This window comes from Oryx dammah, unplaced genomic scaffold (genome assembly GCF_014754425.2).
Source record: "Oryx dammah isolate SB20612 unplaced genomic scaffold, SCBI_Odam_1.1 HiC_scaffold_9, whole genome shotgun sequence".
Taxonomy (NCBI): domain Eukaryota; kingdom Metazoa; phylum Chordata; class Mammalia; order Artiodactyla; family Bovidae; genus Oryx; species Oryx dammah.
The window spans coordinates 42,691,760-42,711,501 of record NW_024070193.1 but is presented as its reverse complement, the minus strand read 5'-3'; the positions used below and the strand labels follow the sequence as shown (position 1 = coordinate 42,711,501).

Genomic DNA, 19,742 nt, shown 5'->3' with positions numbered 1-19,742 from the left:
TCTGTCGTCCCCTTCTCCTCCTGCCCCTAATTCCTCCCAGCATCAGAGTCTTTTCCAATGAGTCAACTCTTTGCATGAGGTGACCATAGTATTGGAGTTTCAGCTTTAGCATCAGTCCTTCCAAAGAAATCCCAGGGCTAATCTCCTTTAGAACGGACTGGTTGGATCTCCTTGCAGTCCAAGGGACTCTCAAGAGTCTTCTCCAACACCACAGTTCAAAAGCATCAATTCTTCGGCTCTCAGCCTTCTTCGTAGTCCAACTCTCACATGCATACATGACCACGGGAAAAACCATAGCCTTGACTAGATGGACCTTTGTTGGCAAAGTAATATCTCTGCTTTTGAATATGCTATCTAGGTTGGTCATAACTTTTCTTCCAAGGAGTAAGCGTCTTTTAATTTCACGGCTGCAGTCACCATCTGCAGTGATTTTGGAGCCCCCCAAAATAAAGTCTGACACTGTTTCCACTGTTTCCGCATCTATTTGCCATGAAGTGATGGGACCAGATGCCATGATCTTTGTTTTCTGAATGTTGAGCTTTAAACCAACTTTTTCACTCTCTTCTTCCACTTTCATCAAGAGGCTTTTTAGTTCCTCTTCACTTTCTGCCATAAGGGTGGTGTCATCTGCATATCTGAGGTTATTGATATTTCTCCTGGCAGTCTTGATTCCAGCTTGTGCTTCTTCTAGCCCAGGGTTTCTCATGATGTACTCTGCATAGAAGTTAAATAAGCAAGGTGACAATATACAGGCTTGATGTACTCCTTTTCCTATTTGGAACCAGTCTATTGTTCCATGTCCAGTTCTAACTGTTGCTTCCTGACCTGCATATAGGTTTCTCAAGAGGCAGGTCAGGTGATCTGGTATTCCCATCTCTTTCAGAATTTTCCACAGTTTCTACTTTAATAAAAAAAAAAAAAAAACAACAAACCTTTGGGGACACTTACTAAAGCTCAAGTGCTTATTATCATTATAGTTTTAGTCACAGTTTCATTTAGTATCAGAATGTAAATATGCCATTGATAGCTCTTTTTTTTTTAAACATTTTTGTTAATGTTTTAATAAACTTTTCTTAGATCACATTTCTATTAGGCTTATATAAAAAAATCTGCCTCCTCCACCACCAACCTGTTTCCATTTCCATTTCCTTGAACTAACAACTGTCAAAACTGTGGAATTTTGTTTTAATATTTACCTTCAGTTTTATAAATGATTGTTCTTTCTGTTGTTTCTTGGAGAATTTTTCAGTTTGCCATGTTAACAACTGATTGAAGTCCTAAATCGAAAAATGAAAATTTAGCTCCATTTTAAATCATGATTCTTCGCTTTCCTCTCAATCTCTGAATATTGTCCTAATTTTTTTATAAGATTGGTATACAGTTTGAACCAGGCAGCATACATACTGTGGTTATGAAGGGTAGCAGAATATGCCACTTCCCAAGAATATGTCACTGTGGCATATTTCTTTGAGGAGAAGCATTTGAGAAGCAGCAGAAAGAAAAGGTCTCTGCCTCCCCTCCATTTGCCTCAGATGGTGAAAAATCCACCTGCAGTGCAGGCAACCTGAGTTTGATCCCAGGGTTGGGAAGATCGCCTAGAGGAGAGCATGGCAACCCACTTCAGTATTCTTGCCTGGAGAATCCCCACGGATGGAGGATCCTGCGGGCACTTACAATCCATGGGGTTGCACAGAGTCAGACACAACTAAAGTGACTAAGCACAACACAGCACAGAGGTGTCTGTCTCTCCTCCCCTCTCTATCTCTAGAAGTAAGTTAGTTTCCTGTTGATGGAGAAGGCTTGAACTTAAATCAGCATAACAGATTTTACTCTTGGTTACTGTGTTTTTCCTGTCCATCTCCCCATAACTGGCCTCCCCAACACCTTTCTTTTTTTTTTTTTGTTAATCTAGCTGAAGATGATATTTAAGCTTGTGTTGTAAATCACCTCTGGTGGCTTAAGAGTTTTTCTCTGGTTGTCTTCCATAAACACATGAGGTATACATGTTAATAAGCATCTGTTTTGTTTTTCTTATATAAATCTGTTTTTTGTTATAATGCCCCAGCTAAGAACTGAGAGCATTAAAGGGAAAATTATTTTTTCCGTCCCTACACTTGTAATTCCTTTCAGGAAAACGTTCTGTTTGTCCTATAATTAATCATTTCATGTGCTTAGTTTTCTATTTATATGATATTAATTTATCTCTAAACTTTCCATCAGAAATGTGAGTCACTTTACAGTGAACCTTATAGATAGTTCATCAAGGCTCTTTTCTCTCAGGAGCCTCTTGCCTGCAGCAGCCCCAGCTCTTTTCCAGTCCACTGTGGCTGCTCTCTCTGGGCCTCCTTCATGGCTGCTCTGGAGTTCCCTGCCACCAGTCTTCTGGATATTCTAGCTTCCCTCCTATGGCAGCTGACTTATTTCAGGATCCAAATCCATTTCTTCTTTCTTCTTGTTTTGGTGGGATACATTTTCCAGGAGACTCTCCGGGAAAGCGATTATTGCATCTGTACATAATTGGAAATATTACTTTTACTCTTGATTTATTGTTTGGCTTAGATAAAGTGCCCACATAACTATTAGTAAAAAGCAGGACTGGAAATTAAACCCACACTCACCAGATACTCAACTTGAAGCCCTTTGCCTGTGCTGTGCTTTGTATCTGAGTAAATAATTTGTGTGTTGGGAACTTCTTTTTGAGGGACTAAGCTTCTGTTTCAGGTTATAGTGCTTTTAAAAAGCTTAATTTTATGAATGAGTAACTTTGGTGGTTTTGTGATGGTGTTTATCTTATTTTCTTTAGCACTCTTTGGGATAGATTTGTACTCATGACTTCCTCTTTTAGACGAGGAGAGAAATAGTGAAATCATTTTGAGCCTTAGTTGCAGATCTGTAGAAAGTATATTTGATATGGGATTGAATGAAATGAGTTTATTGAGTTACCTATGGATTTCAGATTGCAAATGCTTTTGATAAGTCTTCTTAGTTAAGACTGAATTGCTTCTTAGTTAAGACTGAATTGCTCAGAGGTGGAATCTTAGCCTGACAGAGAATTACTCTAATTGCCTAACTGCCATTTACAGACATATTTTGGGAATCTTCATGGTCTTTACCTTGGTAATAGATAGTCTTATACTTTGCCAAGAAAAGAAAAACTAACTTCTAATGAACATGGGATTATCTCCTGAAACTTTTCCTGAGAGTACAAGCTTAATCTTGTTAAGTAGGCAAGACATGTTAGCTCTGTTTCTTCTTTTATTTTTTTATTAGGTTGTTCATTAATTCACTAAATGTTTATTGAGCATCTGCCATGTGTCAGCTGCTGTTCTATGTACTGAGTATAGAGCAGCGACAAGACCTCTTGTCATAGAGATAAGACCTCTTGCCATATTCTAATAGCAGACAGATTAAAAACAATAAATCAGCAAATACTACAATTTTAGATGGCAGATGTTCTAAAGAAATTAAAACAGTAATTTGATAAGAATTATGAGGACATGAGTTTGGGTAAACTCCGGGAGTTGGTGATGGACAGGGAGGCCTGGTGTGCTACAGTTCACGGGGTCGCAAAGAGTCGGACACGACTGAGCGACTGAACTGAACTGATGAGGCCATTAGATAATATCATCAGGAAAAGGCTTTCCTTAAAGAGTTGACATTTGATGTGTATATGTGTGCACGCTTAGTCATGTCTGACTTTGCAACCCCTTGGACTGTTGCCCACTGAGCTCCTCTGTCCATGGAGTTTCCAGGCAAGAATACTGGAGTGGATTGCCTTTTCCTACTCCAGGAGATCTTCCCAACCCAGGGATCCAACCCACCTCTCCTGCCCTGGCAAGCTATAAAAAAATAAAATGGAGTAATTTGATAGAAATTATGGAGACGTTAGATAATGTCATCAGGAAAAGGCTTTTCTTAAGGAGTTGACCTTTGAAATGAGGTAACAATTAAAAGGTGAATTGTTACCTTAAAATAAAAGTAATGCTTCACAGAGCTGGAGAAATAGTATTCCAGGCAGAGAGGACATCAAAGGCAGAGGCCCTGAAGCAAACACAGTGTAGGTGAGTGTGAATAGAGTGTAGGGAGTAAAGGGGAGGGGAAGAGTGGTGTATAGGGAGGTGGGGCCAGACCCATAAGACCTTTTAGGAGTATATTTTGGGTTTTATTCTTACTGCAGTGGGAAGTCATTGGAGAGTTTAGAAAGACAAGTAATACGATTTTATCTACATTTGAAAAGATGATGTCTGCTGAATAGAGAATAAATTGTAAGATGGCAAGAAACAGAAAACCAATCTGACAGCTCTTCACTCAAGTAATATTTATTGGTTACCAGTGACTGTATCCCAGACAATATTCTAGATACTAGGAATATAACATTCAAAAAGCAGGTAATGTCTCAGCTCAAGCAGAGCTTACATTATATTGGGAATAGTCAGACAGTAAACAAGTGAATAAAATGTGTCAGATTCGTCTTATGTGCTATGAAGTGACTTCAGGTAGGGGTAGAAAGTGATGAAGCTGCTGGTCCAGGAAGATTCCCTTAAGTAGGTGAGAGACCTGTAGGAAGTGAGGCTGTTGTAGTAAATTAGGCCAGCGATGTGGCATTTCTAGAGTGGTCATAGAACTAAAACTGACAATTCAAGATAAACTTTTGAAGTAGAGCCAGTAGTACTTGCTGATGAATTTATCATACTCCTGTGACTAAAAGGAATCAGGAACAACCCCTACATTTTTGGTTCAAGCAGCCGGAGAAATGCTGATGCCATTTACTGAGATGGAGACCAGGGCAAGGATTGTGGATAGGGAAAGGCATCAGAATTCCTATTTTGCTATGTTAAATTTGGGTTTCTAGTGGATGTTTAAGTGGAAAAGAGAATTAGGTATGAATGGATCAATCTACCTAACTAAAAAGATGAGTGATTTAAAATTGTATACTTAAATTACCCGGGAGGAGAGTGCTATGGGGAACAAAGCCTAAAACTAAGCCCTGGGACACTGCAAAGTTTAGAGCAACAGTTCTCTCAGTTCTCTAAGCCTTTGTGCACTCTTAAAATTTGTGTAGTGCACCAAAGAACTTTTGTTTATGTGGGTTATAGTTGTCAATGTGTATCATATTACAGATTAGAGTTTAGGGGGTTCTGCTTCTGGCCAGGACAGAATAATTGGTATATATCCCTCTCCACCCTCCCCCCAAAACAACCACTCCTAAATGGGCAAAACACATGAAATAGTTTTCAAGATGTTAGAAACAATGATAACAAAGGACAGGAATCTCTGAGATATGAAAAATTGAGACAAGCACTATAACAGTTTCTAGGCTGAGAGCAGGGGTTCCCAGGCAGAGCCTGGTGGGCTCTTGAGTTAAGGAGAAAGAAAGACCAGGGAAGCTGATGGAGCTAAAGTTTGCAAGACAGAATGTGGAGAGGAGAAAGTAGCACAGAGAGAGCGAGCCCTGGGGATGTGCAGAAGGTTCACCTTGTGAATTCGTTCAGTATAAAGAGTCTGTTCTCTGCCACAGGATGAAATCAAATTAGAAATCAGTAACAAAGCCCTCTGTAAAATCACCAGATAATTTGGAGACTAAATAATTCCAAATAACACATGGGTCTAAGAAAAATTAAAACCAGGAAATTTCAAAAATATTTTAACTCACTTATAAACAACAGTAAAGTCACTATATGTTAACGTCAATCATAAGTAATGTATTTTAATCTTATATTATCTGTGTTGAATCTAGAAAAATGATAATAGATGATCTTATTTGCAAAGCAGAAATAGAAACACAGCTGTAAAGACCGAATATGTGGATACCAAGAGGGATAGGGGGGTGGGGAGAATTGGGAGATTGGGATTGACATATATGTGCTATTAACACTATGTATTAAATAGGCAACTATTGAGAACCTGCTGTATACCACAAGGAAGTCTACTTAATGACCTGTGGTGACCTAAATGGGAAGAAAGTCCAAAAAAGAGAGAGTATATGTATATTTTCAAGTGATTCAGTGTATGGATTGACACATTGACAATGTGTGGATTGACTGTGTGGATCACAACAAACTGGAAAGTTCTTAAAGAGATGGGAATACCAGACCACCTTACCTGCCTCCTGAGAAACCTGTATACAGGTCAAGAAGCAACAGTTAGAACTAAACATGGAACAATGGACTGATTCAAAACTGGGAAAGGAGTACATCCAGGCTGTATACTGTCACCTTGTTTATTTAACTTACATGCAGAGTACATGTGAAATGCCAGGCTGGATGAAGCACAAGCTAGAATCAAGATTGCCAGGAGAAATATCAACAACCTCAGATATGCAGATGATACCACTCTAATGGCAGAAAGTGAAGAAGAACTGAAGAGCCTCTTAGTGAAAGGGAAAGAGCTTGAGAGTGAAAAAGTTGGCTTAAAACTCAACATTCAGAAAACTAAGATCATGGCATCTGGTTCTATGACTTCATGGCAAATAGATGGGGAAAATGTGGAAACAGTGTCAGATTTCATTTTTTTGGGCTCCAGAATCAATGCAGACAGTTGATTACAGCCATAAAATTAAGATACTTGCTCCTTGGAGAAAAGCTATAACAAACATTAGTTCAGTTCATTTCAATCGCTTAGTTGTGTACGACTTTGCGACCCCATGGACTGTAGCATGCCAGGCTTCCCTATCCATTGCCAACTCCCAGAGTTTACTCAAACTCATGTGTATTGAGTCGGTGATGCTATCCAACCCTCTCATTCTCTGTTGTTCCCTTCTACTCCTGCCTTCAATCTTTCCCAGCATCAGGGCCTTTTCAAATGAGTCAGTTCTTCACATCAGGTGGCCAAAGTATTGGAGTTTTAGCTTCAGCATCAGTCCTTCCAATGAATATTCAGGACCGATTTCCTTTAGGATGGATTGGTTGCATTTCCTTGCAGTCCAAGGGACTCTTGAGTCTTCTCCAACACCATAGGTCAAAAGCATCAGTTCTTCAGTGCTCAGCTTTCTTTATAGTCCAACTCTCACATCCCTACATGACTCCTGGAAAAATCATAGCTTTGACTAGATGGACCTTTGTCAGCAAAGGAATGGCTCTGCTTTTTAATACGCTGTCTAGGTTGGTCATAACTTTCCTTCTAAGGAGCAAACATCTTTTCATTTCATGGCTGCAGTCACCATCTGCAGTGATTTTGGAGCCCCCAAAAATAAAGTCAGCCACCATTTACACATCTGTTTGCCATGAAGTGATGGGACTGGGTGCCATGATCTTAGTTTTCTGAATGTTGAGCTTTAAGCCAACTTTTTCACTCTCCTCTTTCACTTTCATCAAGAGGCTCTTTAGTTCTTCTTCACTTTCTGCCATAAGGGTGCTGTCATCTACATATCTGAGGTTATTGATACTTCTCCTGGCAATCTTGATTCCAGCTTGTGCTTCATCCAGCCCAGCGTTTCTCATGGTAACAAACGCTGACAGCATATTAAAAAGCAGAACCATCACTTTGCACACAAAAGTCCTTATAGTAAAGACCATGGTTTCTCCAGTAGTCTTGTACAGATGTGAGAGCTGGACCATGAAGAAAGCTGGGCGCCAAAGAATTGACAGTTTCGAACTATGGTGTTGGAGAAGACTCTTGAGAGTTCCCTGGATTACAAGGAGATCAAACCAGGCAATCCTAAAGGAAATCAACCCTGAATATTCATTGTAAGGACTGATGCTGAAGCTGAAGCTCCAATACTGGTACAAGGAGCTGACTCACTGGAAAAGACCCTGATGCTGGGAAAGATTGAGGGCAGGAGGAGAAGGGGACGACAGAGGATGAGATGGTTGGATGGCATCACTGACTGAATGGACTTGAGTTTGGGCTAACTCAGGGGGACAGTGATGGATAGAGAAGCCTGGCATGCTGCGGTTCATGGGGTCACAAAGAGTCAGACACAACTTAGCAACTTAGCAACAGTAGCTGATTCACTTTTCTGTACAGCAGAACCTAACACATTGTAAAGCAATTATAGTCAAATAAAATTTTTTAAAAAAAATCATATCATATTTTGGTAAGAAAAAAAAAAAAACTTTCCCAATACACAAAAATCAAAGTAAATGGAGATTTCTACTCCTAGCCCAGATGGAATAATAGACTATACTTACTTTCCCCCCTTAGAAGCTAGAAAACCAGATGAAATATATAAACCAATGGATTTTCAGATATTGGAAAAAAGGTAGCACATGACTGTTATCCCTGAGAGAAAGAAAACAAATAAAATGATGATGAGCCTTACAGTTCCAGCAGCTGGCAGGCAGTTTTATGGCCCCAGGTGGGGGGAGCCCAAAATAATCTTGTATCACTGAATAGGTACAACAGAAATCAAAGTTGTGGAGACCAGGGTGACAGGACAGAGTCTCAGAAGGGAGGGATCCACAGAGAGAACAGAGCTCTAAAGATCTATAGAAAGATCCGGGCAAGTCTTTGGCTACCTAGCCTTCTAGCCTTGAATGAGAGGAAACTGCCCAAGACCAGAGAAAAACTTGGAAAGGTTAGTTCCAGAACAATTCCTGGAGTTCACACAGGACGGGAAACAGCTTGAATTTCAACAGCCACCAGGCACAGTTGAAAAAACTTCTTAGTATGTAAGGCATTAGGCAGAAGCCTCAGAAAGATATTACTGCTTTATTAGTAAAGCTTAACTACCTTAAGGCCGGATAATACATAGTTTAGGCTTTGCAGGCTACACATGGTCTCTGTCAAATGTTCTTGTTTTTTCATAATCCTTTCTAAAATATGAATACCAGTCTTAGCTTGAGGACCATACAAAAATTAGCCATGGGTTGCATTTGACCCTTGGACTATTATTTGCCGATCCCTGCTCTAGGCTACTTGTGCTTTAATTTTCCTTAATAAAAAGATTTTTTCACAGACTGGTTTTTAACCCAGTTTTAGGTTCACAGCAAAGTTGAGTGGAAACTCCAAGTTGACAGTTCCTATGTTTCTCCTGATCTGACACAGGCACAGGCTCTCCTGCTTTCGACACCCCACGCCAGAGTGGGACATTCGTTTAACTGACATTCGTTTAACTGATGAGCCTACACTGACACCTTGTTACCACTCAGAATCCACAGTTTATCCAGAGTTCATTCTTGGTATTATATATTCTGTGGGTTCTGACAGACATCCAGTGCTGCATCTCTACTGTTGTGTACACAGGAATAGTTTCGTTGCCCTAAAAATCCTATGTGTGCCACATCCTTATCCCTAACCCTGGCAACCACTTATCTTATTCCTGTCTTCATAGTTTTGTCTTTTCCCGAATGTCATACAGTTGGATTCATACAGTATATATTCTTTAGTAATGCATTTAAGCTTCCTCTAAGTTTTTTCATGGCTTTATAGCTCATTGTTTTTTGGGAGCTGAATAATCTATTTTCTGGATGTACCAAAGTTCAATGAACAGTTCCCTTAATGAAGAATATCTTGGTTGCCTCTTTTGGCAATTATGAGAAAAGCTATAATTAAATGTTCCTGTGCAGGTTTTTGTGTGGACATAAGTTTTCAGTTCATTCGGGTAAATACTAAGGAATGTGATTGCTGGGTCATAAGGTACCTTTAGTTTTTTAAGAACCTGTCAAGTTATCTTTGGAAGTGTCTGTGCCGTTCTGCATTCCCAGTGCACATGGTGGTGTTAGTGTTTGGATTTTTGCCATTCTGTTAGGTGTATAGTGGTATCTCATTGTTTTCATGTGCAGTTCTCTAACGACATGATGCTGAGCATCTTTTCCTATGCTTACTTGCCATCTACATATCTTCTTTGGTAAATCTTTTTTGCTCAGATCTTCTGCCTGTTTTTTAATTGTGTTGTTCATTTTCTTACTGAGTTTTGAAAGTTCTTTATATATTTTGAATAAGTCCTTTACCAGTTGCATCTTTTGGAGATAGTTTTACCCAGTCTTTCTTTGGCTGTGTTCTTATTCTCTTCTCTTGATAATTTGCCCTGATAAAATTTGAAAGCAAAGCATGAAATGATTTTGTTGACTCCAACTAGTTTGATGTGCTTCAGAATAAACTACTGGAGAAAGCAATGGCACCCCACTCCAGTACTCTTGCCTGGAAAATCCCATGGACAGAGGGGCCTGGTGGGCTGTAGTCCACGGGGTCACAAAGAGTCGGACACGACTGAGTGACTTCACTTTCACTTTTTACTTTCATGCATTGGAGAAGGCAATGGCAACCCACTCCAGTGTTCTTGCATGGAGAATCCCAGGGATGGAGGAGCCTGGTGGGCTGCCGTCTATGGAGTCACAAAGAGTCGGACACAACTGAAGCAACTTAGCAGCAGCAGCAGAATAAACTACAATACAGTTTGAGGATAGAATAAAATTTTGCCACCAACAATATAAAATTAACAGTATCCTATTGAAATTACCAGGCATTCAAAGAAGCAAAAAAAAAAAAAAGATCCTAGAAAAGAGAAAAATCAATTAATAGAACCAGAGCTTCCCTGGTGGCTCAGACCGTAAAGAATCTGCCTGCAATGCAGGAGACCTGGGTTCGATCCCTGGGTCAGGAAGAGTCCCTGGAGAAGGGAATAGCAACCCCCTCCAGTATTCTGGCCTGGAGAATTCCATGGACAGAGGCGCCTGGTGGGCTGCAATCCTTGGGGTCATAAAGAGTCGGACATGACTGAGCAACTAACACACAGGAATGACAGAACTGGTAAAACTAGTAGATAAGAATGTTAAAACAGCATTTACAAATACGCTCTTTATGTCAAAAAGGAAGAATCAAGGAGGATCCTGCTGAGTTGAGAAGTGGACCCTATAAAAAAGACCAAATGAAATTCCTTAGATGACAAACATACTTGAATTGAAAAATGTACTGGATGAAATAGAAACAGATTAGGGAATAAATTGAACTGAATGAAAATGCATCATATCACTGTGGGTTGCAACTGAAGCAGTGCCTAGGAGGAAATGTGTAGCATTAAATGCTGATACTAGAAAATTAGAGAAAGGTTTTAAATTCATCATAAATACTTTCATCTTAAGAAACTAGAAAAAAGGGTAAATTCCATCCAAAGCAAGCAGGAAGAAAGTAATAGTGAAGATAAGAGCAGAAATCAATGGAATTGAAGACAGGAAAATAACAGAAAATCTATGAAACCTCAAGCAAGCTGGTGTTTGAAAAGATCAACAAAATTGAGAAACCTCTAGCAATCCTGATTAGGACTAAAAGAGAGAAAACACAAATTGTGGGTATCAGGAATAAAAGAGGGAGGATACTAAGTATCTTATTGTAATTAATAAGTATTACAAGTAATTGGCAATGCATTTGGGAACATACATGAAATGGACAAATTTTGTGAATGACCCAAATTACTAAACCTTGGTCAAGGAAAAGTAGATAAGCATGAATATTCCTTCATCTGGGAACTAAATTGAATTTGCATCCCCAGGAAGAAAATTCCAGATCCAAATGGCTTCAGTGATGAATTTTGTGAAATACATAAGGAAGGAAATAATACTAATTCTAAAAAAATTCTTCTAAAAAATTAAAAAGGAAGAAATACTTCCTACCTTAAAGTTCTGACCAGTATTCTTCATGAACATAGATGCAAAAATTCTTAACAGTATTTTGGTAAATCAATTCCAACATTACATAAAAGGATAATGCATTATAACCAAGTTATAAAACCAAGGGATTTATCCTAAGATGGAGAAGGAAATGGCAACCCACTCCTGTATTCTGGCCTGGAAAATCCCATGAATGGAGGAGCCTGTTAGGCTATAGTCCATGGGGTTGCAAAGAATTGGACACAACTGAGTGACTTCACTTATTCTAAGAATGCAAGACTGGTTTAATGTTAGAAAGTTAATCAACATAATTCAGTGCATTAATAGACTGAAGAAGAAAAACACTGTATAATTTTTTAAGTAGATGTAGATAAGCATTTGCAAAATTGAACACTCAATAATTAAAAGAACTCTTACTAAACAAGAATTTCATTAATCCTGTATGTGTTGTTCAGTCACTAAGTCGTGTCAGACTCTGCGACTCCCTGGACTGTAGCCAGCCAGGCTCCTCTGTGCGTTAACTCCTGGAGTTTGCACAAATTTCATTTCCTCTGAGTCAGTGATGCTATCTAATCATCTCATCCTCTGCCGCCCCTTCAATCTTTCCCAGCATCAGGATCTTTCGTAGTGACTCTGCTCTTCGCATCAGGTGGCCAAAGTATTGGAACTTAAGCTTCACCATCAGTTCTTCCAATGAATACTCAGGGTTGATTTTCTTTAGGATTGACTGGTTTGCTCTCCTTGCAGTCCAGGGGACTCTGAAGAGTCCAAAATTTGAAAGGGTCAATTCAGTTTAGGAGATCTGAAAAACTTACAACTAATGTCATATTTAATGGTGAAATAGTGAATGCTCCTTTTCTGACTGGAAACAAGGTAGAGATGTCTATTCTTACCGTTGTTCTGTGGATTCAGCACTGTACTGTGGATTCTTGCCAGTGTGATAAGGCAAGAAATAGAAAGAATACTCAGATTAAAAGGAAGAAATAAGACTTTTTATTCACAATAAACATGATCACCTTTTACAAATAGTATGAATCAGAAAAGGAAAAAAGTGATACATTCTATCTTATTAAAATAAAAACTTTTACTCTTCAGAAGACAGATATGAAAATGAAAAAGCAAGTAATACATTATGAGGAAATATTGTAAAATTTGTATTTGACAAAGTGCTAGAATCTATATTGTATTAAGAACTCTTACAATTCAATAATATGTCCTAGGTGGTATTTTTTATTTTTTTATTTGGCCATACTGTACAGCCTGGAAAATCCCATGGACAGAGGAGCCTGGTGGGGTGCAGTCCATGGGGTCGCTAAGAGTCGGATACAAATGAGCAACTTCACTTTCACTTTTCACTTTCCTGCATTGGAGAAGGAAATGGCAACCCACTCCTGTGTTCTTGCCTGGAGAATCCCAGGGACAGGGGAGCCTGGTGGGCTGCCGTCTATGGGGTCACACAGAGTCGGACACGACTGAAGCGACTTAGCAGCAGCAGTACAGCTTTTGGTATCTTAGTTTACCAACCAGGGATCAAACCTAAGCCTTCAGCAGTGAGAGCAGAGCCCTAACCACTGGACTGCCAGGCAGTCCCCAGTATTTTTTATTTATTATTACCTTTTTTTTAAAATTTAAATTTATTTATTTTTTAAATTTACTTATTTGTGTGTGTGTGTGTGTGTGTGTGTGTGTGCGCTCTTTTTTATTATTATTATTTTTTACTTTACAATACTGTGTTGGTTTTGCCATACATTGACATGAATCCGCCACAGGTATACATGAGTTCCCAATCCTGAACCTCCCTCCCACCACCCTCCCTATATCATCTCTCTGGGTCATCCCAGTGCACCAGCCCCATGCACCCTGTATCCTGCATCGAACCTAGACTGGCGATTCGTTTCTTACATGATAGTATACATGTTTCAGTGCCATTCTCCAAAATCATCCCACCTTCTCCCTCTCCCACAGAGTCCAAAAGTCTGTTCTATACATCTGTGTCTCTTTTCCTGTCTCATATACAGGGTTATCATTACCATCTTTCTAAATTATAGCAAATGAAGCAACTGACCAATAACTAATCTCAAAAATATACAAGCAACTTATGCAGCTCAATTCCAGAAAAATAAATGACCCAATCAAAAAATGGCCCAAAGAACTAAATAGACATTTCTCCAAAGAAGACATATGGATGGCCCCAGTATTTTTTAAAAGGGCAAGTGAGAGCAGAGTGCTAACCACTGGACTGCCAGGCAATCCCCAGTATTTTTTAAAAGGGCAAATATTTCAACAGATTCCTCAAGAAAAGAAAATACTCATATGCCAAATAACTACATAAAAATATATCGTTTGTCTTGTTAGTCATTAGTCACAAATCTTTGGAAAAATAGAAATTAAAATAACAGTAAAATAATATTACACACTTATTTTAATGACACAAAAGAAAAAAACAATACCAAGTGTTGACCAGGATGTAGAGCACATGAAACTCTTCTACATTTCTGGTGAGAATGCAGAAAGATATAGTCGTTTAAGTAAACAGTTTAGTAGTTTGTTATAAATTGACACGTGCACCTACTTACTCCTAGCTGTTTACCCAAGAGAAGTGAAAGCATATATCCACATCCAGATTTTTAGAATCAGATTTGTCAAGATGTTCAGTTCAGTTCAGTTCAGTTCAGTCACTCAGTCGTGTCTGACTCCTTGCAGCCCCATGAATCACAGCCCACCAGGCCTCCCTGTTCATCACCATCTCCCGGAGTTCACTCAGACTCACGTCCATCGAGTCGGTGATGCCATCCAGCCATCTCATCCTCTGTCGTCCCCTTCTCTTCCTGCCCCCAGTCCCTCCCAGCATCAGAGTTTTTTCCAATAAGTCACCTCTTCTCTTGAGGTGGCCAAAGTACTGGAGTTTCAGCTTTAGCATCATTCCTTCCAAAGAAATCCCAGAGTTGATCTCCTTCAGAATGGACTGGTTGGATCTCTCTGCAGTCCAAGGGACTCTCAAGAGTCTTCTCCAACACCACAGTTCAAAAGCATCAATTCTTCGGCGCTCAGCCTTCTTCACAGTCCAACTCTCACATCCATACATGACCACGGGAAAAACCATAGCCTTGACTAGATGGACCTTAGTCGGCAAAGTAATGTCTCTGCTTTTGAATATGCTATCTAGGTTGGTCATAACTTTCCTTCCAAGGAGTAAGCGTCTTTTAATTTCATGGCTGCAGTCACCATCTGCAGTGATTCTGGAGCCCAAAAAAATAAAGTCTGACACTGTTTCCACTGTGTCCCCATCTATTTCCCATGAAGTGATGGGACCGGATAAATAAAGTTCATTAGTTATAAATAAACAGTTTGATGAGTGTTACAGATAAATGTTACAGCAGGTTATTCATTATTCATACTATCTTAAACTGAAAACAATCTCAGTATCCATAAACACATTGCAATACATTCAAAAAAGAATTAACCCCTGACATTTGAAACAACAGGATGAATCTCAGAAACATTATACTAACAAAAGCCCAACTGAAAAGGTAGCACCCTGTATAATTCCACTTATGTACCCTTCTAGAAAGGACAAAAGTATGGTAACAGAAAGCAGATTGGTACTGCCTAGGGCTACAGGTGGAAAAAGGCAGAGACTGACTACAAAGGAAGTCTGTGGATAATTTAAATCTTCTGTTTCATGGTTGTGTTGGTAGATAACACAACTATACATTCTTTTAAAATGCATCAGATTGTCCACTTAAAACATTTTTTGTGCAAATTATTTTTCAGTAAGTCTGATCTTAAAAATTTAGTGAGAAGAATGACTCCTTTCTGTTTTTGCCAATCTCTTTAATGTCTTGCTTACTAGAGACATCTTGACTCTCACTCACATTAACTTCTGCGTTTAAACTGTTGTCATGTGTTGTTTTAGTTAAAATATATGAAAAGTATCCAGGTTCTGAGACAGGTAATTGATTTCATGACTCATGTTTCACAATACAGTGTGGCAAGAGTGGTTTCATAGGAGAGGAGACATTAGAAGTGCTTAGAATTGATTGAGACCAAATTTGAGGTGAGGAAGTGGAGCTGTGAAGGTAGACAACTCTTAGGGCAAGTTTCACTGTGTCAGTAAGAGTGAGAAATGAAGTCAAAGCTGGAGGTGGGTGCTGGGTCCAGGGACGGTTTTGTTTGTTGATAGTTCAGTTGGTAAAGAATCCTCCTGCAATGCAGGAGACCCTGGTTCGATCTCTGGGTTGGGAAAATGCCCTGGAGAAGGGATAGGCTACCCACTCCAGTGTTCTGGCCTGGAGAATTCCATGGATTTTAGAGTCCATGGGGTCTCAAAGAGTCGGACATGGCTGAGCGACTTTCACTTTCACTTTAAAGTTGGAAGATACTTAACCCAATGGTTTATCTGATCTGTTTTTACTGCAACTCACAGTGAAAAATTTATCTTATATTACTGTTAACTGTATGCACACATATTACTGAAATAAAATTTGCAAAATAGTTTTTAATCTTTCCATGTTTTAAAAGGTTGTATTTAGATATTTTCAAATGATGTTCCTATGCACCCTCCTTGAGCTTGACTGTCTCCAACATTAGAAAAAATTGTTTTCCATCATATTTTCTCTTAGTGACTTCGAAAAAATAAAAGTAGTGAGATAATTGACTTCCAAAGCCAGTTGGTTATGCTTATCCAAACCATAACTAATCTTACTTATTTTTAAAAGCGGGGACAAATTACAGAATTCCTGCATGTTCCCTGCCTCCACACATGTATAACCTCTGCAAATCCCAACATTCCCACACTAGAGTAGTCCATTTGTTACAGTTGTTGAGCCTACATTGCCACTCATAATCACACGCAGTCTGTAGCTTACTTCCAGGCTCTCACTTGGTGTTGTACATCCTATGGGTTTAGACAAATTTGTGACGTGTATCTACCAATACAATATCATACAGAGTGTTTTCACTGCCCCAGAAGTCCTGTGTGCTCCATCTGTTCGTCTCCCTTCTCCATCCTCATCCCCAGGCCTTGATCTTTTCACTGTCTCCATAGTTTTGCCTTTTTGTGAATATCCTATGTATAGCTGGAATCATATAGTATGTAGTCTTTTCAGATTGTCTTCTTTGACTTATGTGTGTGTCTGCTCAGTCTTTTCAGTCATGTCCAACTCTTGCAACCCCATGGACTGTTGCCTGCCAGTCTCCTCTAACCATGGGGTTCTCCAGGCAAGAACACTGGAGTGAGTTGCTGTGCCCTCCTCCAGGGGACCTTTCGGACCCAGGGATAGAACCCACGTCTCTTACATCTCCTGCATTGACCGGCAGATTCTTTACCACTGGTGCTGCCTGGGAAGCCTCTTGTGTCACTTAGTACTGTTCGTGTAAGGCTCTTCTGTCTTTTCATGCCTTGATAGCTCATTTCTTTTCAGAACTGGCTGACACTCCACTTTCTGGATATATCACAGTTTGATTGATTATCTGTTAACCTACTGAAGGACATCTTGGTTGTTTCCTCTTTCCATTTTAATGCACTCTGGCACTTTTTATCCTATCCTTTTTGTTTTATTAAGAAAAAGATGCTGATCTGGACCTACTAAGTTGTATTCACAACCCACACTCTCACTTTCAAAAGCACAATCCCATCCCAAGCTTACTTGTATGCAGTGGGAAAGATTCAAAAGAGAGGAGAAGTTGGTGATACAGGAAAGGATAATTGCATCCTTGAGAAGGCCTTAATGGAATCCAGAGCATAAATTAGAGCTTGGTCCTTAAACGCAGCAAGGACAGCCTTTGCATGCTCACTGCAAGGGAAGAGAGATCACGTGTGCACAGATGAAGTAGTAGTAGTTGTAAGATGTCAGAGTTCCTGTTAGAACTTACCTGTATTTTCAGAGTGATGTGAGCCCAACTGAGAAGCAAGCATTGCAGTTTTGGCGGAAGTGTGAAGTTGTCATTTTCGAGAATTGTAAATGTTTACTGGAGAAAGGTAGAAAAGTTGTATGTTAGTGCTGAGTGCTCGTTTGAGACTTATGATCATAAATTTAAAGTGAGGCTAGTCAGTTCACAGTTGAATGAATAATCCCAAAGTGAGTGTTAGCTTTTACTATTAATCTGTTCTTCATCCATGTTTCATTGCATGAATGTCATAGCTAGTTGGTGAAAAAAAGACATGAGATTTTATTTTGGGAGACCCAGACTTCAAACTCTTTCTGTGATATGAAGTAGATGAGTATGTATCTCATTGGTGTCACTGTACAGGCTTGAGTCTGTCACTCTTGGATCCTGGTTTTGGTACACCCCTGGGTTCATGGGCAGACTCAGAGATACTCTGGGTGTAAAATATGCTCTAAAAAGAGCAGTGAAAGTGGTCAGGGCATGAAGAACTTGACTTGGCATTGAAGAATATTATATTTCCACTTGGCAAGGCAGAAAGGTATGATTCAAGGACTAAAAATCTTGAAGAATATGACTTGGTTGCATGGGAGCTTATTCATCTGCTCCTGCCACTATCTGATCCACTTGAAACTTTCAAGAGGTAAATTCAGGGCATTTAATTTAAACTCTGAAGTTTTCCTTGCCAAATGGCAATACTCCTAAAATGAGGTGGAGAAATGAGTAGGAACGATTTTATCAGTCATAATCTCTTGGCATTGGTCACTTTTTGAGCAGGAGTTGTTGGACTTCTTAAGCCAGAGCTGGAGTAGTGCTTGCCATCTACTTTTGTTTCTAGTCCAGCTGGAGGGGTAACTAGATTTAAAAAGAAAATCTCCTTTTTAAACCTGGGATTTTATTCCTTCAGAAGACAAAGTCATTAAGCCTTCTTAACTGTTACGAGCTTACATTAGGAAGTTTCTTGAGTAATTCTTAAATCCATAATCCGTAAGTTAACCCTGGAGGAGACTTGTTAACAGAGCTGATTAGATTATGTAGACCCCATAGTGCTATTACCCTTGCCTAATCATAAGATCTCACCTGTTTCTGAAAAGCTCAGTTTTCCTAATAATCTTTATGGGCAACTTATATGTTCCTGAAATTTTAGCCAGTCTCTTATTTAAAACCTACCAGACACTTTACAGCCCAACACCTTAGTTTCACTGGGAGTTTGCATACACATACCATACACATAAATATGTTGGAATTAGGAACAGTCTCTCCCTAATGTCCAAGGAACAGTCACATGTATAGATCAGGGAATACTGAAATGAATGTGCAAATAGAGGCAAAACTAGCTTCTTCCACAGTAGGGGAGGGAAGTCAGTCAAACCTTCACCAGACAGGATTCTACTTGTATGCAAAAATTATTTTCCATTGCCATTAGTTATTTACAATTTACAGAGCTGAACATAGCTCATAGGGGATGACTGGAAATATGGAAGGGTGGGTTTAGAAAATGCATCGTTTTTCAACTGAAGCACAAATTTTCCCCTAAATCCAGTTATTCATGATATTTCACTATAGAGAAAATGGTGGTTATTGGATGAAAACAATTTAAAAACTTTTAACTATTTGCAGTATGACTCTAAAATTGTATAGCATTTACAACAACATTTTAGACCATGACATAAGTGTTTAAGGTTGCTACAGTGTTTAAGTGGAGAAGGAAATAGCAACCCACTCCAGCATTCTTGCCTGGAGAATCCTCTGGACAGAGGAGCCTGGTGGGCTGCTGTCCATGGGATTGCACAGAGTCGGACACGACTGAAGCGACTTGGCATGCATGCATGCATTGGAGAAGGAAATGGCAACCCACTCCAATATTCTTGCCTGGAGAATCCCAGGGACGGGGGAGCCTGGTGAGCTGCTGTCTACCGGGTGGCACGGAGCCTGACACAACTAAAGTGACTTAGCAGCAGTGTTTAAGTGCAACCTCAGCTGTTTGAACCTTGGTTCAGAATCAAAAATAGATGTCCTCAAATCCATGCTCTGACAATGAGTGGCTACTCTTTATTGAGTAAATTAATGTACATTAATAGTGGTGACCTGGAGGTCAGGCTTAAATTATCTTCAGAGGTGTTTGAAGTATTAGTAAATTAAGATTGATTAATTATAATATACCAAGATAGATTGATGGTGGTGGGGGTCTTAGATTATCAAAGGGGTTCTGTTAGAAAACAGGCAAGAAATGTGAAGGAAAAGGGGGAATTAAAGTGGGTATTCTTTGTTTTTATCCATCTTCCCTAGAAACTTCTACTTTTAAACTCA

General features: G+C 39.4%; 1 protein-coding gene across 1 annotated transcript in view; it reads left to right on the top strand.

Moving 5' to 3' along the window:
- The window catches only part of RAD18 (RAD18 E3 ubiquitin protein ligase), a 112,882-nt gene that overhangs the window by 46,445 nt on the left and 46,695 nt on the right, over nucleotides 1–19,742 (top strand). The gene's annotated exons all lie outside the window — the stretch shown is intronic.